General features: G+C 39.2%; 1 protein-coding gene across 1 annotated transcript in view; it reads left to right on the top strand.

Moving 5' to 3' along the window:
* The window catches only part of KCMF1 (potassium channel modulatory factor 1), an 80,979-nt gene that overhangs the window by 18,586 nt on the left and 36,413 nt on the right, over positions 1-25,980 (top strand). The gene's annotated exons all lie outside the window — the stretch shown is intronic.

Consider the following 25,980-nt stretch of genomic DNA (forward strand, 5'->3'; position numbering starts at 1 on the left):
GTAGCTGGATAATGAATTAGCTTATTTTCATTCTTTTTTCTCATCAATAAAATCAAGAAGTAGATAGAATAACAGACCGTCTGGTCCAGAAGGAAATCAACCTTCCTTTTTTCTTTTTCCAAATAAAATTATGTAGAAAGGCTGAGTCATACTACTTGAGATCATAGTGAAGACTAGAATTCAGATCCCATGACTCTTATTCCAGCCCATTTTTTACTGTGTATGCTGTTGAGATGAAGAGACACAAAATGTAGGCTCAGAGTTTTAGTTTGTAGACTAATACTAGAGGCTAGACTAATGCAGTGGGTACAATTTTCCTGTTTATTACTCAAGTGTTTTCTGAGATGCTGAATAGTAAATTGAAGAGGGTTTTTGGAACCAGACTGCCTGAATTCAAACACTCCTTGGTCACTTACTATGAAGTCAGTAAGTTGTTTATCTTTCTGTGCATCATTTCATGAAATAGGCATAATGCTTACTAACCTCACAGTGGTTGGTCAATGGTTATTATATATGAAATAAGCTAGTACCTGGCATATAAAGCATTCATTATTTGAGCTATCTTCATCATTTGCATCTTGGATATAGAAAACAGCTGTTTATCATACTTCTAAATAGTTTGCATATAATTTGAGTGCTAACAACATGCAAGGTATATATTTCCGTATATATAAGATATAGTCCCTGCCCTCAAAGAATTTGTATTCTAAATGAGCAGGAAGGACAAAAATACAGGAGATACCAAAAGGCTTAAATTTAAAAAAGTAGCCAAAAGGCTACTTAAAATTAATAGGCCAATGAGGGCTATGAATAGTCTCTTCCTTTCCTGTCATTCTCTAAATCTAAAGTGTTCAGATGAAGTCATAGAGACTGAGGAGAAGGGATTTGAGCCTGCTTTGTGGAGAAGGGACTTGCCTGGATAGGGGAGAAGCAGATAGACATTCCAGACCAATGTGATAGGCAGAAATGAGTATGTAATAAGAAGGCCAAGGCATGAAAACACTCAAGAGATTTTTTGAACAGTAGAAGAAATTTGCTAAGGAAAAGGCTCATGATAGATAGCTGTGAAAAGGATCTGTGGGGAATATACGAAGACTGAGCATACCAAACTTAGCTCTTTTTTTGATTAGGCTTAATTGGTGTATCAAGGGGGCAGCCCCAGTGGCTCAGTGGTTTAGCACCGCCTTCAGCCCAGAGTGGGATCCTGGAGACCCAGGATCGAGTCCCATGTCAGGCTTCAGCCCAGGGTGGGATCCTGGAGACCCAGGATCGAGTCCCATGTCAGGCTTCAGCCCAGGGTGGGATCCTGGAGACCCAGGATCGAGTCCCATGTCAGGCTCCCTGCATGGAGCCTGCTTCTCCCTCTGCCTGTGTCTCTGCCTCTCTCTGTGTGTGTCTCTCGTGAATAAATAAATAAAATCTTTAAAAAAAAAATTGGTGTATCAAGGAGTACCTGACAGAGTTGGTAGAACATGGGACTCTTGATCTCATCAGTCTTGATCTCATCAGTTCGAGTCCTACATTGGGCATAGAGTTTACTTATAATAGATATATCAAGGTATCACCATAGACACTGTCTTTCCTTCATTAGGGCATATCAGACTAAGACTGTCCTTGTCCTCAAGGACAGGATAGATTACTAAATGACAGGATGGATATATTAGATAATGGTGTAAGCGTTGCTCACTGGTTGAGTAGCTCACAGAGTGTTGATCCATAGGTTTATGGCAACCTGAAGACAGAACTAAGGAGAGATCCTGTATCTCTTTTTTCTGTTCTTGGACTTTTTTAAAGAAATCGACTGAAAAAAAAAAAAAAAAAAAGAAATCAACTGAGATTAATACATAATTAATATATTCCCCTGTTCTATTAGTGAGTTTCAACACATCCACTTTTTTTTTTTTTAAGATTTTATTTATTTATTCATGAGAGGCACAGATAGAGAGGCAGAGACATAAGCAGAGGGAGAAACAGGCTTGCTGCAGGGAGTCTGATGTGGGACTTGATCCCAGAACTCTGGGATCACACCCTGAGCTGGAGGCAGACACTCAACTACTGAGCCACCCAAGCGTCCCAACGTTTTGTCATTTTTTTTTTATGTTTTTTTTCCTTTTTTTTTTTAATTTTTTATTTATTTATGATAGTCACAGAGAGAGAGAGAGAGAGGCAAAGACACAGGCAGAGGGAGAAGCAGGCTCCATGCACCGGGAGCCCGACGTGGGATTCGATCCTGGGTCTCCAGGATCGCGCCCTGGGCCAAAGGCAGGCGCTAAACTGCTGCGCCACCCAGGGATCCCTGTTTTGTCATTTTTATATCAAAAAGGAGGTTTTCCTCATTTCCAACCCCCTCCCTTTTTTAGAGTTTGAACTTTTTTGAAAAAGATTTTATTATTTATTCATAAGAGACACAGAGAGAGGGAGAGACACAGGCAGAGAGAGAAGCAGGCTCCCTGCAAGGAGCCCGATGTGGGATTTGATCCCAGCACCCCAGGGAGCCCGCTTCTCTCTCTGTGTCATGAATGAATGAATGTATGAATGAATATCTTTTAAAAATAAAAATCTCTATTAATTTATAATAGCCCTCTCCTCATTTTTTTTATTTTTTTTAAAGATTTTATTTATTTATTTATTTATTCATGATAGACATAGAGAGAGAGAGAGAGAGACAGAGACACAGGCAGAGGGAGGAGCAGGCTCCATGCCGGGAGCCCGACGTGGGACTCGATCCCGGGACTCCAGGATCACGCCCTGGGCCAAAGGCAGGCACTAAACCGCTGAGCCACCTAGGGACCCCCCCCCCCCCCCGTCCTCTTTTAAAAAACACTATTCATTGGGGTGCCTGCGTGGCTCAGTCAGTTAAAACATTTGCCTTTGGGTCAGGTCATGATCCCAGGGACCTGGGATTGAGCCCCACATTGGGCTCCCTACTCGGTGGGGAGTCTTCTTCTTCTGTTTCTGCCCCTCCCTCTGCTCTCTCACTCTCTCTCTCTCTCAAATAAGTAAATAAAATCATTTTTAAAAATGCCATTTATTTGTTGAAACAACTGTTTCTTTGATAGTATTTCCCACATTCTGGCTTATAGTTTTGTAATGTCATTTTAATGTTTCCTTTCATTCTCTATATTTCTTTTAAGTGGTACTCTGTTCTAGATGCTTGATTCAGATGTTTGTTTTGGTAAGAATGTTTCATAGGTGCTAAATATTTCATAATAAGTCTTATATCTTGTTGAGAAGCTGTAATGTCTGGTTGTCTCAATGGGTTAAAATGTCAGCATATCTCTCCACTGGCTGTCACTGCTTGCTGTAAGTTGCCTGGATCTGTTATTTCATAGTAGTTGCAAGATGTTTAATTTCCAGCTCTTATCATTTTCCTGTGTTTATTCTTTGGGATTTTTCTATAAAGAACTCTTATTGGGGCACTTGGGTTGCTCAGTCGGTTAAGCGTCTGCCTTCTGCTCAGGTCATGATCCTGGAGTCCCTGGATCCAGCCCCACATCAGGCTCTTTGCTCAGTGGGGAGTCTGTTTCTCCCTCTGACCCTCCCTCCTCTTGTGCTCTCTCTCTCAAAATCTTAAAAAACAAACAAACTCTTATTTACATACTTTAAAGAAATCATTGTAATTCTGTAATATAAAGGAAAAATAACAAAATGTGTAATAAAATAATGTATCTTTCAAGATGTAAATGCTCAGGCATGATTAAATTAGGGGAAATAATGAGATTGTTGTACCTATATACGGAATCACTATGAATGTGACAACCTCAAATGCAAGTCCATAACAGACATGTTGCCAGTTCAGATACTTTAAACAAAGTTGCCATCGATGCTGTTTCTTTTTGAACTCATGGTGTCAAGTTCTAAACAATTTACCCAAACAATTGTATTACTGGTGATTTCAGTGTGTGTTAAAACCATGCAAAAAGTACTTAGTATCTATATGTAACACTGACTTTACTTCTAAGTTCAAGCTGTTATAAACAGGTTTTTCCTTTGGGATATTTTATTTATTTTTATTTTTTAGACTTTGTTTTTAAAGATTTTTAAATTTATTTATTCATGAGAGACATGAGAGAGAGAGGCAGACACACAGACAGAGGGAGAAGCAGGCTCCTCGCAGGGAGCCCAAAGTGGGACTCGGTGTGGGACTTGATCCCTGGAACCGGGATCACACCCTGAGCCGAAAGCAGATGCTCAACCGCTGAGCCACCCAGGTGTCCCTTCTTTTTATTTTTTAAAGTAAACTTTACACCTAATCTGGGGCCCAAACTTATGACTCTGAGATTGAGAGTCCCAGTCTCCTTTGGGACATTTTTTTTTCTATTTGGAAAGGCCATGGGAAAGCCATGGGAAAGGCGGAACAGTTCTTCACTGTGTGATATTTATTGTCCATCACAATACAAGTTTCTAGAGTCCCTGGCATTAACCAAATGCCACAGTGACGTGCAGTCATTGTTACAACCAAATATTCAAAATGTCCTCTCAGAAATAATATTCCCTCTTTTAAGAATGTCCAGTTAAATGAACATATTAAGACAGGAAATCAAATAACTGCTACAAATAAACATTTGAAAATAGATAAAATTCATCTCTTTTATTATTTTTTTTAAAGATTTTATTTATTCATGAGAGACACACAGAGAGAGAGGGGCAGAGACATAGGCAGAGGGAGAAGCAGGCTCCTCACAGGGAGCCTGATGTGGGACTCGATCCCGGATCCCAGGATCATGCACTGAGCTGAAAGCAGACGCTCAACTGCTGAGCCACCTAGGCATCTCAAAATTCATTTCTTTTTGCTAATATTATTTTATACCTAGAAAAAGAGACTCTTACTAAATTATCTCATTAATTCTAATAATTTTTAAGTGTCTGGGTATATACCTAGAAGTAAGAACTATTAGCTGATAGGGTATGACTAATTTTCATTAAAAAATTTTTGTTGCACTCATTTTTATCCCTAATTAGAATTGCTGCTTTCTTCCTGAATGTTGTCAGTCTTAGAGATATTAAACCTTTTTAATATTATAGGACTTTTTTTCCCAGTTGCATTTGCCGTGTATGTGTGTGTGTGTGTGTGTGTGTGTGTGTGTGTATAGTGTTTTGACTCCTCCAAAAGATTGTCATTTTTATTGTAGACACATCTCTGCTTTTTCTTTATGCTTTCTGGATTCCATCATGTCTAGAAAGATTACTTTTTTTTTTCAAGACTTTATCTTATTTATTTATTTATTATTTATTTTATGAATTTTTTTGAAGATTTGTTTATTTGAGAGAGAGAGCGTGTGAATAGGAGGGGCAAAGGGAGAGGAAGAGAGAATCTCAAGCAGACTCCTCACTGAGTGCAGCAGATCCTGGCTCAGCACTCAATCTGACACTGAGATCAGGACCTGAGCCTAAACCGAGAGTCAGACACTTAACCAGCTGTGCCACCCAGGCGCCCTAAGATTTTATTTTTAAGTAATCTCTGCTGGGGCTGTAATTCATAACCTCAAGATCAAGAATCACATGCTAAAATGCGATTCTTAAAATGGTCACATTATTGGCTTTTTGCCATGCCCACAATTTTTTCTCTGTTTATTTGCTTACTTGCGTTCAAGACAGAAAAGGTAAAAAATAAATTGAGGGGATGACTTGAACCATTATGTGGGAAGTGAGGGAGGTGAGAATGTATGTGCTTTAGAGAGAGAAAGAGGACATGGAAGTGGGAAATAGATTGCAGAGAGCCTAAAAGGGGAAGGACCTTGTAGGAGAATTGTAGACCACTTGTCCATTCAGTTTTGGGGGGCCTGGGGGGTATTTTTAGGGTGGCTTGTAAACTTGACCCTAAATTTTAGCAAGAAATACATTTTTTACAACACTCAGAAAACACATATAATGGAAACCAAAGTTTCCTGAAACTACCCTATTTGCGTTGTACTCTGATAATTTTCTATTTTGTTCCATTTTCAAGAAATTCTGCCTAAGATCCACTAGATTAGTGATTATCAACCCTTTCAGACCCAGTGCCTTAATTATTTGTGTAACAAATATTTTAACACTCTGTTGGTTATTCTGAAATAAAGTTCATTGATAAGTCACCAGCTACCTTAGATGTTACAATGAAATACATCATTGAGTGCCTGGATCTACTTACAATAAATATATATGGACTTAAATAAGATCAGAAAACATACCCTATATAAAATGTGGGAAAATGAAAGAACTAGATATAGATAGATAGTACAATAAAAACTGTTAGAATAATAAAAATGAAATAAGAAAAAGGGAAGCTTTAAAAAGAGGGAAAATATAAAGAGAGAAATGATCTTATTTGATGTAGGGATAACATAAGACAAATTAGATTGTCAACATGGATAAATAAAAGTAGCACATATACTCATCAGTGAGTTTGACCTTGTTTATAACTGTAGTGTCCCAGGGCACCTAGGTGGCTTAGCAATTGAGCATCTGCCTTTGGCTCAAGTCGTGATCCTGGGGTCCTGGGATCGAGTCTCACATCAGGCTCCCTGCAGGAACCCTGTGTCTCCCTCTGCCTATGTCTCTGCCTCTCTCTTTGTGTCCTCATGAATAAATATGTAAAAAAATTTTTTAAAATATTTTATTTATTCATATAGACACACAGAGAGAGAGGCAGAGACGCAGGCAGAGGGAGAAGCAGGCTCCATGCAGGGAGCCCGATGTGGGACTCGATCCAGGGTCTCCAGGATCATGCCCTGGGCTGCAGGCGGCGCTCAACCGCTCCACCACCGGGACTGCCCTGTAAAAAAAAATTTTAAGTGTAGTGTCAAAATAATTCCCTATGAATATAAGAAATAGTGAAAGGGACCATTAGAGAAGGGGCAGACACTGAGGGGGAGAAAATTAGAGAGGAAGACAAATCATTTGAGACTCCTAACTCTGGGAAACAAACAAAGGGTTGCAGAAGGGGAAGTCGGTAGGGGGATGGGGTAACTGGATGACGGGCACTAAGGAGGGCACATGATGAGATGAGCACTGGGTGTTATATGTTGGCAAATTGAATTTAAATAAAATTTTAAAAAATAATAATTCCCTGTGAAATGACTTGGCATGGGACAAGAAAGTGAAGTCCAACAGAAAACCTGGTGGAGCAAGCTATATTACCTTAGTCTAGTCTTTAACCCTGGTGGAAAGCATATCCTTTGACAAATAGTAGGGAGTAGAGGCTAGACTGGGAAAAGAAATATGGTTATGTGGTAGATTTTGGGAGACACTGTTAGAATAAAAAAGAAAAGAATAACAATTCCAAATAAAGTTTAACATTTAATTTTTGCAACATAGATTTCTAATCATTCTGCCACAAAAAAAAATATATATAGAACAACCTTGATGTGAAATACTTTTTTAAAAAATGATTTATTCATTTAAGGGAGCAACCCTGCGAACAGGGGGATAGGGAGAGGATCTCAAGCAAACTCCATGCTGAGCGCAGAGCCTTACATGGGCCCCCAGTCCCACAACCCCAAGATTATGACCTGAGCCGAAGCCAAGAGTCAGATGCCTAACTGACTGAGCCACTCAGGCACCCCAATGTGAAATACTTTTTTTAATATTCAGAAAGAATCCTCTGCTGCATAATTCCCTACTAAATGTTTGAAAATAAATCTATTCAGAGGAGTCTTTTTTTTTACCTATTTGAAAATCACAGCTATAAAAGCAGTCTGGTATAGGTATGCTATACTAGAAAGTCACCTACTACAAACAACTTCATCAAGATTTTCTGAAATACCAAACAGTCTTTTGAAGAGTTCTAAAAATGCAAAATGGTCTTTCTTATGAGATAGTAGCATACCTGGAGAATAAGTGTTTACTAAAGCTGCAAAAGATATTTTGTTTTGGGACGCCTGGGTGGCTCAGTGGTTGAGCATTTTTTGTCTGCCTTTGGCCCAGGGCGTGATCCAGAGTGCCAGGATCGAGTCCTGCATTGGGCTTCCTGCATAGTGCCTGCTTCTCCCTCTGCCTATGTCTCTGCCTCTGTGTCTCTCATGAATAAATAAAATCTTTTTTAAAAAAGATATTTTGTGTTTATGGGAGAAATGGAGTCTGGTAGTATGATTAAATAATTTTAAAGGCTATTATATTTCCCAACTGAATGTCTGGTGGAAGATTTGGCATATCTTATTGGGTTGCTGGACAATTCTTTACTGCATTTCCAGACACGTATCTTTTGACCTTTCTCCAGTAGACTCTAGTAGTACCCCACAATCATTGTGATGACCAAAAAATACCCCTCACAGAGTTCCAGCATGCCACCTGGGAATGGTACCTCCAGGGAGAGCTACTGTGACTAAACTGATTTCATGTGGTCATGACCTATAGTTTGAAAAACACTTACAGAAGGTGTTGGGGATCCTCTTTAAAACTAGTAGAAGGGTATCTGAGTGGCTCAATCTGTTGAGCGTCCAACTCTTAATTTTGGCTCAGCTCATGAGTTTGAGCCACACCTCAGGCTCTACTCACTCAGCCTGGAGTCTGCTTGAGGTTTTTCTCTTTCTCTCTGCCCCTCCCCCCACTCATGCTCTGTCTTTTTCTCTTTGTCTCTAAAATAAATCTTAAAAAAAAAAAAAAAAAAAAAAAAACCTAGCAGAAGAATCAATTGCAACATTATTGGAAAGGTAAGATTATTTCCCTAGCGTTGATGCATCCACTTCAGTTAGCTTTTTTCTTTACACTCTGGCTTTTGGATTCCAAGTTAAATATTGGTAGCCCTACTAAATTCATTTGACCTCCAATTTAAATGGTACCAAGTATCCCCTGAAATATGCGGATATCTTTTCAAAGGCAAATTTCAGTTTGTCTAATCTCTAAACACAACCCATGCGTTGATAAGAGCATTCACTATACTATTTGAAAGTCATTTGTTGAACTGTCTCCCTTTTTATTTCTTTCTTTTTATAACTTTTTAATTTTGTCATAATTTCAGGTATACAGGGGAGTTGCAAAGGTAGTAAAGACTTCCCATATACCCCTCAACCAGTTTCTCCTAATGTTAACATGTTACCCTGACATATTTGTCAAAACTACTACACTGACATTGGTACATTTTGACTAAACTGTAGACTTACTTGGATTTTATTAGTTTTTCCACTGATAACCTTTTTCTGTCATAGGATCCAGTACAGGGAAGCACGTTCCATTTAGTGCCTCCTGGTTTTGACTTCAGTAGCTGCAGAGACCAGTGCACTACTTTCTTACGCTAGCTCTGTCTAAAGCTATCACATCCCCTATGCATTACCCACTCTCAGCTCTTCTGGTAGATAGCTCCTTTTGTCTTTTAGTAATTTCTCTTGACTTGGTTTTTAGAACCTTTGCCATTTTGTCATTATGGTGTATTTGTTTCTCATTTTAAAACAAGTCACCCAGAACTGAATGCAGTTCTTCACATATAGTCCAACAAGAGTAAAACATTTTGGAAATATTACAGTAATGTATCTTATGTTTGTTAATACAACCTGAGCTTGTTTATTTGCTGGCTTTTTGTTAGCCTTTTCATCCCATCTTAAACTAATACTGAAGCCAAAGTTCTGCTTAGTTAATTCTTCTAGAATTTTTTAGCCCATGGATGGCTGTTTATTCTAAAAACAAGACTTTATGAGACTTTTAAAAATTCATTTTGGCACACCCATTCACCTTTCTTTGAATGTCTCTTGTCACTCTGTTTTAGCTGTTTCATGTACAAGCTTTACATTTTTTGTCATTGCCTAAGTCACTATTAAAAACATTAGCTAGGATAGGGTCAAGTACAGGACCTTATAATGGTGCAAAATAAGTGGGCAAATGAAAAGATGTAGCAAGTATGTAACTATGTGAGGAAGCTAAAATGTTAGCAAAGAGTGAAGGCCTTATTCAGTCTTACTTCTGTGTTGACTGTGGGTGGTGCCTAAAGCTAGAACTCTTGCAAAATGAGAGCAATTGAATTTTTTAGAGGAAGGTCTGGTAGGAGGAAGGTCAGTTTTACCTAAGAATGAAGCCAGTTTTTGATTCACAGGCTTGATAGCTTACTTTCATTTTTCTGGTCATGCCTAAATCTTCTACTTTAAGATTTTCATGAGCCTTACTGAAATTAGACCTTTTTATGAATGGCATTGAAAATTTTGGAGGACTTTAGATACTTCTATTACCAAGGATGTACTTGAATCACATACTTCCTGTTCTGTAATGCCTGGTCATATCTTATTTCCCATTTTTCTTTTTTTTTTTTTTCCTGTTGGTCTTTTTCTTAATTTTTAAGAGCCCATTGTTTGTTATATTTGTTGTATTTCTCCTCATCTGTTGTCATTTGACTTTGTTTATGCGATCTTTTGCCAATATTAAAGTTGTATACCTCTCGTCGAATTTACTGTGCTCCCCCCATTTATGGTTTCAGGTTCTCTGTATTGCTTAGACAGTCCTCACTTACCTCCTCACTCACCCACTAAGAGGTAATAAAAGTATCCTCTTACAGTTTTTTTTTTAAGATTTTATTTATTTATTCATGAGAGATCCAGGCATCCGATCCTCTTACAGTTTTTTTTTTAAATTTGTATTTATTTATGATAGTCACAGAGAGAGAGAGAGAGAGAGGCAGAGACATAGGCAGAGGGAGAAGCAGGCTCCATGCACTGGGAGCCCGATGTGGGATTCGATCCCGGGTCTCCAGGATCGCGCCCTGGGCCAAAGGCAGGCACCAAACCGCTGCGCCACCCAGGGATCCCTCCTCTTACAGTTTTTAAAAGAAATTTCTAGGGACGCCTGGGTGGTTCAGCGGTTGAGTGTCTGTCTGCCTTCGGCTCAGGGCGTAATCCCGGAGTCCTGGGATTGAGTCCCACATCCGGCTCCCTGCAAGGAGCCTGCTTCTCCCTCTCTGCCTATGCCTCTGACTCTCTCTCTCTCTCTCTCTCTGTGTGTGTCTCTCATGAATAAATAAATAAATTTTTTAAAAAAATAAAACACAGTTTCTGGCTATTCAAAAAAAATAATCTAAATAGGATTTACCATTTTTAAGATATATGGCCAGTAAGTCAGTCCTTTTCTTTAAAAATGGAGTTTTTACATATGTGTGAGAAATGTGTCATATGTTCAGAAGAGTGTACAAAATATGTGTATTCAGTAAAAAGATAAAACAAAGATCTTTGTTTCCATCACCCATATAAAAAAGTAGATCATCTAACAAACATGTCCATGCTCACTATCTGGACCTTTGTCTTGATCATGTCTTGCCTTTCTCTATATTTTAACTCTCAATTTATCTATTCCTATAAGCAAGATATTGTTTAGTTATGAAACATGGAATAGCAAACTCCAACCTCGCTGTGTGAGGAAAGGGCAGTTTGCACTATTGGGTGAAATCTCTGAGGACAGGAGAAGCTGAACAGTCTGCCTTCAGCCTCACTGAGAGTTTCTGAGAGACTCTTTGGAGAAGTCATTCAGTGAGGTCATGATTGAACCCCGGAAGGAAACTCAGGGCCACCACAGATGGGGGGATTTGGCTGGGCCATTGTGTGGACCAGGGTAGATTTATAGCAGAGATGTGGTATGAGGATGGCTGCTCACTATGGCTCACCTCCTGCTCTCTCTCTCTCTCTCTTTCTCTCTCTTTTTTTAAAGATTTTATTTATTTATTCATGATAGACATATATATATATGTAGAGAGAGAGAGAGAGAGGCAGAGAGAGAAGCAGGCTCCATGCCAGGAGCCCGATGTGGGACTCCATCCCGGGACTCCAAGACCACGCCCTGGGCCAAAGGCAGGCGCTAAACCACTGAGCCACCCAGGGATCCCCTCACCTCCTGCTCTCATGAGCGCCAGAGCAGAACACTTGGGTGAAATGAGGGTCCTCAGCTGAACCTCTGTCCTGGAGGGGAGAACAGGAACTTACTCAGCACACAGTTGTGACCAACCAAATCCAGACACGCAGCTGAGCCTGGGCTAGACAGACTCCCTGGGTGCCATTCTGTCATCAGATTAACAAAAAAATGTACAATACAATATGATTGTGTGTGTATATAGTTGATTCCTGTTACTTGTGGTAGTTTGGTTCTGAAGTTTCCATGAACACTGAATTAGCAAATACTGAACGGTTGCTCCTACAGTAAATTCAGGGTTAGGTTCCTGTAAGCTTCTGGTCACATTTTCATCAATAGATCAGTCTTGTTTTTCATAAGTGATTTTATTGAAAGACAACTTATTTAATATATATTGTTGATTTATGATCATAGAACTCACAGTCAATAGCAATATAACTCATGCCTGAACTAAGCTTATCTAATACATATTTTCTCTGTAACACATGTCACAGCCTTATGGTGCGTAGGAACACCAGACAGTGCTGTAGCAGTACCGTTAGGGGCCATTTGAAACAGCTTGGGATTCTCTCCCTCTGCCCCCAACCCCCATTTGAAACACTAAAACCACCTATAAACAGTACAAAAAGGTGAAAAGCATGGCATTAAGTGGACTGTGAAAAAGACCCTTCTTTGCAGTAAAAAGACAGAAACAAGAAAGTAGAGTGTTGAGTTTTTTAAACCTCAGCTGGTAATGTGCATGAATGACTGAAAGCACTGCAGGTATTAATATGTATGTACGTATATTTATACATATATGTCAACAAAATGGAAAATTACCCTAGAATGTTAGAACTCAAGATAGTAACTCGGGTGGTTACTTGAAGGGATGTGAGGGAGACTTTTGGGATTCTTGATCTAGATGTTACACAGGAAGTGTTCATTTTGTGAAAATCAAACTGTGTGTTTATGATTTGTGTAGTTGTCTAAATGGTGTTCAACTTCAGTAAACAGTGTAAAACATTCTGTGGCCTCAGGATCTGGATGGTGACCACTCGGTATGTATGGCTCTAAGTGTCACTGCTCTGATGAGGAGTAGTGATTCTGGGGGTTCCCCCTTCACCATCTAGCTTCCTGGTGGTTTTTTTTTTTCCCTTCCTGGTGGTTTTTGTTGCCACTTTCTTGTATTGGATCTTCTGATTCAATCTTCTGATTCTTAGATTCCATCTCCTCATTTGTGTTCCTTGTTCACTCTTTTGGTAACATACACTTATGTAGTTTCAGGAGAAAGCATGTGTGTGGGAAGCAATTTTTTTAAGGACTTAAGGCACCTTAAAATGTTGTTATACTACCCTCATACTTGAGTGATAACTTTCCTAGTGTAGAATTTTAATTTGGGAATTCTTTCCTTTAGAACTTTGGTGACAGTAATGCATCACCTTTCAGTATCTGGTCTTTGTATTGCAAACATCAGAGTTTTGATCTTCCCCCAGCCCCTCTTCTGGAAGCTAGCAGAATTAGAGTCTCCTTTTTGTCTGCTTTTCTGAAATGTGATTGGTAGGTCTCCTCTTACCCATTGTGCTGGATATTCTACGGGCACTTTGAGTCTGGCAACTCATATCCTTTTTTTCTGAGAAGTTTTTGTCAGTTATCCTGTTATTGCCTCCTCTCCATTTTTTCACTTTTAGGGTGTTGAAACTTCTAGACAAGTGTTCCAATATTTTCTTCTCTTTAATGCTGTATTCTTTCTCTCCCCTACTTCTTCTCCTGGAAATAATTCATTTTTTTAAAAATTTTTATTTATTTATGATAGTAACACACACACACACACACAGAGGCAGAGACACAGGCAGAGGGAGAAGCAGGTTCCATGCACCGGGAGCCTGATATGGGATTCGATCCCGGGTCTCCAGGATCGTGCCCTGGGCCAAAGGCAGGCGCCAAACCGCTGCGCCACCCAGGGATCCCTGGAAATAATTCAATTACCTAACTACAACTCTCCCATTTTCAGTAAAGAGTGTGCTTTACTTGGCTGTCAACAATCCAACGAGTTCCTAGGTTTGACTCCCCCTGTTTTACCCTCTTTAACCAATAAACTTTTACTTTCCTCTTGAGGAAAGGCAACTTAGAAATTTAACTGCCTCTTGGGCACCTAGGTGGCTCAGTTAAGCATCTGACTCTTGATTTCAACCCAGGTCATGATCCTCAGGGTTGTGGGATCGAGCTGTATGTCAGGCTCTTTGCTCAGTTGGGGGAGTCAGTTTGGGATTCTCTCCCTCTGCCCCAACCCCAGCTCGAGCTCTCTCTCTCAAATAAATAATAAATAAAACCTTTAAAAAAAAAATTTAGGGATGCCTGTGTGGCTCAGTCAATTAAGTGTCTGCCTTCTGCTCAGGTCATGATCCTGAGGTCCTAGGATCAAGCCCCACATGAGGCTCTCTGCTCAGTGGGGAGTCTTCTCCCTTCCCTCTGCTGCTCCCTCTGCTTGTGCTCTCCTGCTCTCCCTCAAATAAATAAAAACTAAAAAAAAAAAAAAAAAAAAAAATCTAACAGTTTCTCAACTCTTAACTATAGAGAACTGATGGTTACCAGATTGGAGATGGGTGAGGAGATGGATGAAATAGGTGATGGGGATTAAGGAAGGCAGTGTTGAATCAGTATATTGTACACCTGAAATTAATATTACACTGTATGCTAACTGGAATTTTTAAATAAAATTTTTTTTAAAAGAAATTTAACTGCTTCTCAAAGAGCTTTTACATCTTCCATCTTTGTACAGTTCTCTTCCCTTTCGTTCTGGTGGTACCTGATACTGCCAGTCCTGGACATATTGTTACATCTGCACTGTAAATTGGATTGTTTCTTAGCTTTCTCCTTTACCCATATTAGGATTCAGCTCCCTCCTCCTCCTCCTCCTCCTCCTCCTCTTCTTCTTCTTCTTCTTTTTAGATTTTATTTACTTATTCATAAGAGACACAGAGAGAGAGAGAAGCAGAGACATAGGCAGAGGGAGAAGCAGACTCCTCTCAAGAAGCCCAATGTATGACTCCATCCTGGATCCTGGGATCAGGACCTGAGCCAAAGGCAGACGCTCAACCACTGAGTCGTCCAGGCATCCCAGGATTGAGCTATCTTCAATTTCCTAACTCCATTACCACTCATCCATTTTCCAGCTTCCAAATTTTATTGCTATTATTTACTCATATCATTATGAAATTGTCATTTTTTAAATTCCAGTACTAAATTTTAAGAGTTTTAGAAAAGAACAGATTTAGATCTTACCTTGTTATCTGTTCTAGACTCTGACTTCACAAAATTATGGCTCAGTCTCAAATGCCATTTGTCTAATGCCTTGCTGTATAGTGCAGTAGCTACTAGCCACATGAGCACTTGAAATGTGGCTAGTGTGGAACTGAAGTTTAAATTATATTCAATCTATAGTCACATTTAAAAAATCATAGGGGCTAGTGGCTACCAGACTGGACAGCACAGGTCCAGTGCTGGTGACGTGGGAATTAGGAGTAACTAATCTGCATATTTAATCTAGATATCAGCCATAAGGAAAATATTTTTTCTTTCCTGTTTCCTTCACCATAAGAAATTTTCCCCCTATTTCCTTCTCTTTGACTTTCTTACTTCTGTGTATCAGTATGGACATGTGGATTCCTATATTCGATGGGTTATAATCTAGAACTTTTATTATTTATTTTGGTACTCAGATTATCCCAGATTTGGCCAATGGAAACCCCATCAAGGTTTCTTCTGTATCCCTTTGACATGTATCCATCCATTCTTCTGTATCATTCATTGTAGAACTAGATATTACAAGCTCATGTATTTGCCTTGCCCCAACCCTTGAAATCATTCTTTTCCAGGGATAGTCTGTGTGCTCATTGCTGCTGGAGCATCACTGCTTCTAGATCTTGTCAGCTGGTGGGGTATTTTAATGAGTAGTAGCTGTTGCTTTGGGCAGTACAGATGTAGACATTTCCATCTTTACAAAAAAGGAAAAGATGGGGTTACTGGAGTTTTATGAGTGTGATGCAACTGGCTGGTGATGAGAATGCTGGAGCCGGAGGCCATCTTCTGCTGGAAGGATGCTTTCTCTCCTAGGGCCTCTCATTGGCAGAATGTAAACCAGAAGCCAGCTGCCAAGGGAGTTTGAATAATCAAGTTTGCAGACCCTGGGCCAGGTGGCTGTCCTGTGCTTTGTAGGATGTTAAGTAACATATTTAGCCTTTATCTGCTTGATACCAGTATCTCCCTCCCTCCAACCCAAATGTTTCCATGCGCTGCCAGATATCCCCTGGGGGGAAAATGGCCCCTGATTAAGAACCACCTCCTAGACCCAGCATTGCAAAGCTGGGTACAGAAGGGTAGGCTTGAAGGTGAGAAATAGTAGTAAAACCAGCACCCTACTTTCCTTCAGATGTCCTTGAAATGTGAAGGTAGGGAAGAAAAATTAATGTTTATAAATCTGTGACAGCGCTGCAATATAGAAAGATTATTGTATGCTTTTATTTCTCTTTAACTGATGAAGAAAGCAATCTTTGCAATCCGGCAGAATTCAGATCCTTGCCAATAAAGTTATTTGTTTACCTGCTCCCAGTGTTTGCTCTTGAATTTTGTACCTTGGAGTTACTGCCATACTTTTTTTTAAGTGAGTAAACTGCTCTTTTGAGTGTTGCATTTCAAAGTCATTGTTGATAATATTGTCAACCTGAATGCATATTCTCTATAGTGCCCTATTCTGGGTCAGACTGTTCAGAATCATGGCTAGAAATGCTCATAAGTGGAGGGCAGAAGAAACATGAGTAATATTTATATTAAGACCAATGTTTTTATTTTATTTTTAGCTTTGGGTATTTATATTTGAATACCCATTGATTTCCTAGAGACTCATTTCAAACTCTGTAAGCACTGTCCATTTTCCTCATTTGTCCTTTCCTCATATTGTGTATCACTCTCCCTGATAGAGATATGTCCTCTCTTAAAGGGAATCTCCCAAAGATCAGCCTGTTTACGGTATCTTCCTGCTTACCAGTTTCATTATCACCTCAAACGTAACATCTAAAATTAGACTAGTATGCTTCTGCAACCAGATGTAAGCTGCCTCTTTTCTCCTGGTGCTAGAGCATTCTCTGTACTTTGTGTTAATTATTCTTAGTCCTCTTCAAAGTTTAATGTCTGCTGTAGGTCCCTTTAGTTTAAAATCAGTGAAGGAACTAGAACAGACTAAAGAAAAATAATGTAACAATTGAAGGTAACATATTTGAGGACCTGTTAGATTTTAAATTGGTTAGCCTAGACAAGAGGAAGTAGTGACTGAATTCTTGTCTTAAAGCTATGTGGTGGGTTTCTGAGAATGAGTTTGGAGTAACTGTTCTGTGTAGGTAACATGGAAGAAAGGGACCTGAAGTGGTTATTTCAGTGTTTTGAAGAGAAGGTACCTCAGGAACTACATCATACAAAGAGTTGTGTCAGAGGGAGACTAACTGTGGGTTTTCTTGTACACTTCCAACCAGAATAGGTCATCTTTAAAAAAATTTTTTTTAATTCATTTATCTATTTATTTGAGAGAGAGCCTGCACAAGTGGGGGGAGGAGCAGAAGGAGAGTGACAAACAGACTGTGCTGAGCGCGGAGCCTGGTGCAGGGCTCGATACCACGATTCCGAGATCATGACCTGAGCCAAGATCATGAACTGAGCCGAAATCAAGAATCAGATGCTCAACCAACTGAGCCACCCAGGCACCCCAGAACAGGTCATCTTTTATTGTTGTTGTTTGGTATGTTGGATGCATTTCCATAGTTCTCTGTCCCTGAGTCACGCTTCATACTGTAGTTTGCTTATTTACATATCTTTATTTCCTATTAAAGTTTAAGCACTGAATGGGTATTGTCGGTGGTCAAAATTTTTTTGTTGATTAAAATAATGTGTTGAGGTAAGTCAGTGCAAAATGAGCTCCTAGTATTGATCCAGGACAAATCTTTTCCACTACAATAGAAAGAGCTGTCATGTGCCTTGCTTGACTGGAAATTTATCACAAGTGCAGCTGCACAAATTTCTAGCTCAAATATCATTAAATAGATATCATTAAACAATATGTTTTCTGCTCCCTTCTCGTTCATCTTGTGGTATATTAAGGATATCCAGTTTTCTTCCCTTTTCCCTCAAACAGTTGCAGAAAATCCATTTAAAAATGTTTAACCCATAGGCCAGGGATTCAAGGGGGAATTTGGGGGGGGGGGATACCATTAAATATGTTTTACCTTTTAGTTGTTTTAAATGAGATTCTTTTCCAAGCAGTAAGTCCCCTATTCCTATTTGTGCTTATTGGCCAAGTATACGATGGGAAAGCATTCTAAACCATTCCTCCACCCTGTTGTCAGTGTCCAGTAGTACGATAATCACTGTATCTTTGAGTTGTTTAGCATGCCAAGATCATATATGGTGCTTAAGAGAAGTCATTCTTGAATGCCTAGCTTGAAACTCAGTGACTAATTTATACTTCAGCAAGAATAATTAACCAGTATGGGATATAGAACCCATCTTTGGGGCAAAAAAAAAAAAAAAAAGTTTTATTTTCATAATTTCATATGTCAGCTATTTTTACCCATTCCTATCTCTGCATAAAACCAGCCATCCTGTGTCTAAAAGTCCTCTCCCATGTTGCTTTACAGATTAAGATGAGATGGAGAATTTGTCCATGTTTGTTGATTTTTTTTTTTTCTTTTTTAAGAAAACATTTTCAACACAGGATTAAGACTTTGCAGATACTGGTGAATTCCACTTTATATCCTTCCTTGGTTTGGTTCTATTTACTTCCCCCTCTCTCTACCCCACAGAGATATCACTTCTTGCAATTGATATGTATCCTTTCTGTCCACTTTTCAGTATGCTTTCCACATATGTATGTGTCCATAGAACACATACACATATTGTGTATTTTTAAATTTACAGAAGTGGTTCCCTATGGTACATATCCTTTTTTGCAACTTGTTTTTTTGTGGGGACCAACAATGTTGAGTCTGGTAGTTCATCAGAGCACAATATGGGAGTCTGGTAGTTCGTCAGAGCACAGGGTTGTAGTATTTCAGTGTATGATTGTGTCATGTGTCATAGGTTGTTGATTCCCATGTCTTAAAGTACATGTATATCAGATTTCCTGAAATGTTTGAGAAGACCAAAAATGAAAAATAAACTATATATCTGAGAGTTATATTGATCTACTGTGATTTGAAAGAGTGAAGCTAGACAGACATGTTTCCAGCTTACTGAAATTTTGTCTCTACATCATAGCAAGTAAAAAGTGCCAAAGACATCAACACTTCTGAAACAGATTTATTGTTGTCAAAAGGCTTGCCTCAGTAGATTATCCTGCATGGTAATCGTTGGTTTGCCACTTACTGGCTGTGTGCTTTTGGAGGAAGGTGCTTGTGTCTTCAGTTTATTTATCTGTAAAAGAAGAGTTCAGTAACCAGACCCTTTCTGGAGGAGCCTGGGGCATCAGGGTCAAACACTGATTGATTATTGAAGGAACATTGCTGGGTAGAGATGAGCTGAGGGACATTCTCCTATGTCGTGTTATGCCTATTTACATGTTTTCATTTCTTTAGCCCTAGAGGTTTGAATGTAGTGTTTTTTTACTAGTATTCTCTTTTCCAAATCTCTGCAAAATGTGAGCCCTAGATATTTTCTGTAAAATGATCAGGATACCTGTTTGAGAGGGCTGGAGCACTCTGCCTTGCCCCATAGACCCGCCTAGGGAGGGTCTTCAAACAGAGCAGGAGTTCCTGTGCACTGAGCATTGTTTAAAGCAACTACACCAAATTGCACATATATATATGCAAATTCTGGGTTTTTATTTTTATTTTTTTATTTTTTATTTTTTTAAAGATTTTATTTATTAATGAGAGACAGAGAGAGAGAGAGAGAGAGAGAAAGGGGCAGACACACAGGTAGAGGGAGAAACAGGCTCCATGCAGGGAGCCCGACGTGGGACTTGATCCCAGGTCTCCAGGATCAGGCCCTGGACGGAAGGCGGCGCTAAACCGCTGAGCCACCCGGGCTGCCCCTTTATTTGTTTTATTTACACATAAAACTGTAACTGACGATAAGTAACCTGTTTCCCACTGCCAGCCCCATCATCTGTTACAGCTGGCAGCCAAGCTCTGCTGGGCAGATGTTGCTTGCTGACTGCTGGCTGGTGTCTAGGAGTCTTTGGCACAGAGTTTTTACCTGACTCATTTACTTTTCTCCTATAGGAAACAAGGACCTGTTGTTCAGTCCCTTTCTCTTCCCCCTCAATTTTCATCATTCAGTCATTCTTACATCAAGAAGTCTATTACACACATTAATCCCTTTTCCATTCTCTCTTTCTGAGCTCTTACCTTATGACTCTAGGAAAACATCCTCTTTTCATTCGTTCAACAGGTAATTCATCAAAATCCTTACATACCTCTTCTTTCATTTTATGTGAGCCAGAACACAGCTCTAATCATGGCTGAATTGAATAATAATAGATGGTGGAGTAACGTAGAAGCCTCTGTATTTCCAGATAAGTTACTGAAAGGCTGCTCGTAAGTTCATGAGTGAGCAGGTCATTGTTACTAAGATGAGTTTCTGTTTGCTCAGGGATGTATTTCTGTGAAATAAAAGGGTAGTCCAGTTCTTTAAAACCAAGCAGACCAATCATTTGTTCCAGAATGAACCAACTTCTTCCTCTATGTAGGAAACTTTCAGCGGTGAATTTAACCTCCCTCCTTGATAAAATGCATAAGGAACTCAATATAACATCCAACCCCTGCCTCTCTGTTCACTTTTTGGGGCAGATTTGAACTGGCTTTGAATCATCCTTAGCCACAAAAGAAGTTTTATCACACTTCACAACTACATAACATTGTCGTGAAGATTAAAAAAGCAATATATGTAAACTTTCTGGCACACGGCAAATAAGGATAGAAGTTGCTACTCATATCACTAGAGTATTAGCTCTATGTAGCAAAGATTTGTGTTCACATCTGTATCTGGCACATAGTAGATACTCAAAGGATAGAGGGATGCTCCTTATTGTTATATATGACAACTTGTAGAATTCTACCTAAAACACTAAAAGAAATGTAAAAAAGCTGAGTCACCGTACAGAAAGGGCTGTTGTAAATTGCCAAGTAAATGTATCCATTTCATACAGGTATATTAAGTGTAAAGAGCACAAGTACTACAAACCTACTTACCAAACTTCTCTGTGCTTTCCTTACTCCTGTGTTCCTCTTTGTCACCCAGTTCTATTCTTTCTGAATCTTGCCCTCTCTCAACTGTATACTTCTTTCTCATTTTTCTTTCTCTGCCCCTGGACTCTCTCTAACTATAAGTCTTTTCTTGAATGGTATGTTTATATGGCTCTCTTTACCCAGTTTTCTCTCCTCTTGACTTTCTCCCTTAACCATATGGCAGAGATTTTAAAAAATAAACATGTATAGTTACATATATATTTTATTTTTAAAAATTCCCTAACTCTAAAAAGAAGTAAGGCTTTTTTTTTTTTTTTTTTTTTTTTTTTGGTAATTCTAGAGTTAAAAGAATCATGCCTTACCTTTGCAAGGCATGATTCCTCTGTGATTCTTTAATAGAAAGGGGTAAAGCTTCTCACTACCAGCTTGGGAGGCGTTTTAAAATTTGTCTTAAATTCCTTCCTCCAGCAATTTTGCTTGAGGTATGTCTCCAGATATTTCAAAATATCCTTTAACCATCTTCTTTAATGCTGGCTACTTCTGCTTTTTTTTTTTTTTTTTTTTTTTTTACAATACTTCATTTTCTAATTGCTTCCATGTTCATCTGAGATCCTCTTCAAAGGGTTGCATGATTTTTCAACCACCTAAATACAAAAAGCCTCTCCTTCAGAATTGTTATCATTGTAAAATTGTTTTAATGGCAGAGATCTCTGAACTGTTCTCAATATTAAAATTATTGTATAGTGTATGTGATATGCTCTTTTTTTTAAAGTCACAGTTATTAGAAATGCATGGGCCATAAAGAGATAGTACTTAGATTTCTTGCTAAAGTAAAAAGAGGGTCTACTCCCCAAATTACATGGCACTAGACGTCAAAATAAGTTGTCACTGACAAATACTATATAATCCCAAGCCTTCAAATTCCAGGTGGGGTCAGTTTCCTTTTGTGCTCTTTGTTACTGTGTTCCTTGACAGATTGCTGCCTTTTATTGGCCTTGTCTTCCCATCAGCTCTATTCTACCTAACAATTTATTCAAATGGAAAGGCTGTATCACCCTTTGGGGTTTTCCTTTTTAAAACTATAAATATGGGTGCCTGGCTGACTCACTTGGTAGAACATCTAATTATTGATCCTTGGGGTTGTAAGTTCGAGCCCTACGTTGGGTGTAGAGATTACTTAAAAATAATCTTTAAGAATAAATAAATGGCTGTAAATAAATGTCAAAATGCCTTCATTTCATTTTAGAAAATTAAGGGAGAAAAGGACTTTTTACATATTATTTCAGTGGCTTTTTCAACTTATTTTCTGTTCCCACTAGAGGGCATTCTTTCCTTTGTGTATTTATTTTACAGAACTGTTAAATAAAAAAGTAAATGTTGAGGGTATGAATGTGCTCAGATATACATACCTCTAATAGACAGGAGTTGTCAGATGTACACATTCTCTTTAAGTTTCACCAGTGCCAATATAAAAATTGAGGTTAAACAATATCTCCTAGCATTTTTACCTTATAAGCTTCATCAGATGGGGATAAAAAATACCCCACCATAACTTTAGGATGTAGTTTGTGCAATTACCATTTTATAAACCAGTGCTTATCCAAATTTATTTATGATACATTATGGCTAAAGCTAGATTATTCAAAGATGAATTGCTTATTTTAATATTTGGTTAACTCAGTTTTTGCAGGATGTATTTTGTATAGGGTAAATGAACCTAAACATTGTTTTTAATCCAGTAGATCTCAGTGCTAACACCCAGTATTCCTCCAACCTTGCCTTGCAAGGCTTTATTTTGTTTGGCAATATTTGAACTCTTGTTTCTGTTGTGACATCATACCTTTCTATAGGAACTTTAATTCTTAACATCTAATCAGAAGCAGCTCCGTTCTTTCCTATCAAGGAATTGATAGTTTTACATTTGCCACATATATGTTCTGTTTCAGATTTTCCTGAGCCTGCTGGTAGCAGATAGGACCACGGCTGTTAAACCAAGGGACCGTGCAGCAAAGAGCTAACTTATCTTTTCTATTAGGAACTGTAAATTGCCTGCAGTTGACATTAAGGGAGCACATTTTGTTGGTGTGTGTTATACAATGAATTCAGACAGATATACTTAGAAGAGACTCTGTTGTAAGTGGGAAATCTGGGCTCCTTTTCAAAGCTAAATGAGGGTTGGTAATTCTAAGTGGGAGTTGGGGAAGACGTGGTTGCTATTGAGAAACTGCTCCAAAGCCTATGCGTGCTTCTGTGCTTTACTTTCAAGTCAGGAGGTGGTATGGAATCTTCTATAAAATTAGATATTGACTTAATTACATATTGATTTAAGCTTATGTTGACAGATTAGAAGTATTGAGTTAGAAGTGTTAAATGGCAGAGCTATTACAATGAGAGGGCAGGTTATGTGGAGAATTGTGCAGTATAAAACATTTTCGCTGCCTCAGCTTTTTATTCATAGTCCACTAATCACACACAAAAAACCTTCCATAGCATATTTGACACCATAGATTATTATAAAATGACTCTTGTTTTAGGAATCTGCTAAAAATTTACCTAACAATGTTTGATGGTATGGCTGAAATACGCATTTGTGTTTGAAATAATAACCTCAAATTATAAAAGTTAAAAGTCTTCAGTGTTTCGAGAAGTTAGAAAACAGGGGCGCCTGGGTGGTTCAGTCAGTTTAGCATCTGCCTTTGCCTCAGGTCATGAACCCAGGGTCCTGGAATTGAGCCTCACTAGGGCTTCTCCCTCTACCCCTCCCCCTGCTTGTTCCTGCTTTCTCTCAAATAAATAAAATCTTTTAAAACAAGATGTTAGAAAACATACATTTTAGAAATGATTCCATCAAAAAATACTTAATTTTTTTTTTTAATTTTTTTTTAAATTTATTTATGATAGTCATACAGAGAGAGAGAGAGAGAGAGAGAGGCAGAGACACAGGTAGAGGGAGAAGCAGGCTCCATGCACCGGGAGCCCGATGTGGGATTCGATCCCGGGTCTCCAGGATTGCGCCCTGGGCCAAAGGCAGGCGCCAAACCGCTGCGCCACCCAGGGATCCCCAATACTTAATATTTTTAAAAAAACAACAGCCACTCTATTTAAGATTTTTTTTTTTAACTCTGTACCCAACATGGGGCTCAAACTCACAACCCTGAGATCAAGGGTCACATGCTCTACTGACTGAGCAGCCAGGCACCCTGACAACTCTTTCTTAAAGATCTGACAGTTAATGAACTCCTGCTGGGTTGTAGGTGAAGCCTCCCACCACCCCACACCCTCACCCTTTAGGAGAACTATGGGCATTTAGATTTAAATAACTTAGAATTATATCAGAAGAGTAAAACAGGCAAGAGACAAGCATCATCAGACCTTCCTCCTCAAAGTGATGATTGCAGAGTTTGGCAGTATCACCATCCATAGTTGCCATAAGTTTTGTTTATTATACTGGTCAGCAGGTGTCCCTACTATGGAAAGAAAAGTCAGGCCTACAGAGTAACCTCAAATGGGACACACCAAAAAGTGAGTGTTCAGAGCAGGGTTTACCTTTCTTTCTTTCTTTCTTTCTTTCTTTCTTTCTTTCTTTCTTTCTTTCTTTCCTTCCTTCCTTCCTTCCTTCCTTCCTTCCTTCCTTTCTTTCTTTCCTTCTTTCTTCCTTCCTTCCTTCCTTCCTTCCTTCCTTCCTTCCTTTCTTTCTTTTAAGATTTTATTTATTTATTCATGAGAGATACAGAGGGGCGGGGGCAGAGACACAGACAGAGGGAGAAACAGGCTCCATGCAGGGAGCCTGATGTGGGTCTCAATCCCAGGTCTCCAGGATCATGTCCTGGGCTGAAGGCAGCGCTAAACCGCTGAGCCACCCGGGCTGCCCAGGGTTTACCTTTCTGGCACCTTTTTAGCACCATTCCTACTACATTTGTTTGGAAAAGTTATTGTATCCAGTTAGGTTAAGCTTCCATTTGTGAATGTGAATAGTTATTTACCCCTTTTCAGTATTTTAAGTATTGTCCTGCCTGGCAGCTGTTCTGAATAAGCAGATTTTGAAGTATTCCATCTTTTTTGCTCAAATACCATCTTTTTCTGTGAAGCATTCTTGCCCACACAATTTTTCCTTTTCTGCTTTGTTCTTCTCCATAGTGCTTTCTCCTAACTTGCTTTACAACTTCATTTGTTTTTATACCTATCTTCACCCATTAAAATGTTAGCTTCACAGGGGCAGAGCTTTGTCTGTGTTGTTTATTGCTATTTCCCCACCACCTAGAACACAGTAGGCACTCAATCAATATTTATTGAATTTGTTAAAAAATCTTTGGCTTAATGCCATCGTTTGGCTTTCATTGTAACTTGGTGAGATCTCGGTACAACCTTGGAAATTTTAACAATATGGAAGGGTATTTTAAGGACTGATTTAAAAGGTTGTGTATACCGGTACTGATAATGAATTGAATACCAGAAAATGTAATAACGGAATCTTACTCCACTTGAATGAATCAATGTAAGACCTTCTGGGGCAACTGACTGGCTCTGTCAGAGGAATGTATGACTCTCTCTCTCTCTTTTTAAAAGATTTTATTTATTGGGATGCCTGGGTGGCTCAGTGGTTAATAAGTGCCTGCCTTTGGCTCAGGGCATGGTCCTGGAGTCCTGGGATCGAGTCCCACATCAGGCTCCTTGTATGGGGCCTGCTTCTCCCTCTGCCTGTGCCTCTGCCTCTCTCTGTGTCTCTCGTGAATAAATAAATAAAATCTTTTTTTTTATTTTAGAATTTTTAAAAAATTTTATTTATTTATTCACGAGAGACACAGAGAGAGAGAGAGAGAGGCGGAGACATAGGCAGAGGGAGAAGTAGGCTCCATGCAGGGAGCCCGATGCAGGACTCCATCTTGGGACTCTGGGATCACGCCCTGGGCCAAAAGGCAGGCACCCAACCGCTGAGCCACCCAGGCGTCCCAGAATGTATGACCCCCCC

Source organism: Vulpes vulpes, chromosome 8 (assembly GCF_048418805.1).
Source record: "Vulpes vulpes isolate BD-2025 chromosome 8, VulVul3, whole genome shotgun sequence".
NCBI lineage: Eukaryota > Metazoa > Chordata > Mammalia > Carnivora > Canidae > Vulpes > Vulpes vulpes.